The following is a 781-nucleotide window of genomic DNA, read 5'->3' as shown; positions in this document are numbered from 1 at the left end:
GAAGACAATAGATCTTCCAAAACAGTGGTTGGCTCCACTTTGTCTACAGGAAGCTCAATTTCCTGAAATGCCCCTACTTCAGGAGCAACAACTACTATTGTGGGCTGTTCTTGCGGCTGCTTCTGTTCTTGCGGCTGCTGCTGATGTTCTTGCGGCTGCTGCTGTTGTTCTTGCGGCTGCTGCTGCACACTTATCTGCTGAGTTTCCGCCTGCGTTGATTGTGTACTACTTTGCGATAATGACATTTCAACATCGCTGCTCGTTAGTAGACTGGCTACCTTTGCGATACTCAAGGGCTTGGGCCTAGGTTGGTGGGGTTGGACCGCTGGTGTGGAGGTGCTGCTCCCAGCTTGGTTCCTGGACAACGCTGCTGCAGGCATAATTTTTTTGGTCCCAAAAAAAACATTGGCCGCACGCCAGTCGTGGTTAGTGGCACTTCCTTTTTCTGTACCTTCTTCTCACCAGCAACTTTTTTGGTACTGGACCTGGTACCTTTCTTTGGGGTCATCTTCTTCAGATGTCAGGCAGGATGCATGTGCACAAGTTGTGATCACACATGGACGTGATGCGCAACAGGACTTCTGTCTGACTGGCAGTACAACGGGAGATGATGCTGACACCTCCTCCTCTGGCATTTTGTGTACCCAAAAGCAAATAAGCTAGGAGAACAGCATCAGTTAAATGTTGTATTTGTTGTTGTGGTTCAGTTATTACTGTACTAGTACTAACAAACAAACAAAATATATAGTCTAGCCATTTCTGAGACTTTGTCAACAAGGGC

This window comes from Lissotriton vulgaris, chromosome 8, assembly GCF_964263255.1.
Source record: "Lissotriton vulgaris chromosome 8, aLisVul1.2, whole genome shotgun sequence".
NCBI lineage: Eukaryota > Metazoa > Chordata > Amphibia > Caudata > Salamandridae > Lissotriton > Lissotriton vulgaris.
Note: the sequence above shows the minus strand (reverse complement) of the source record.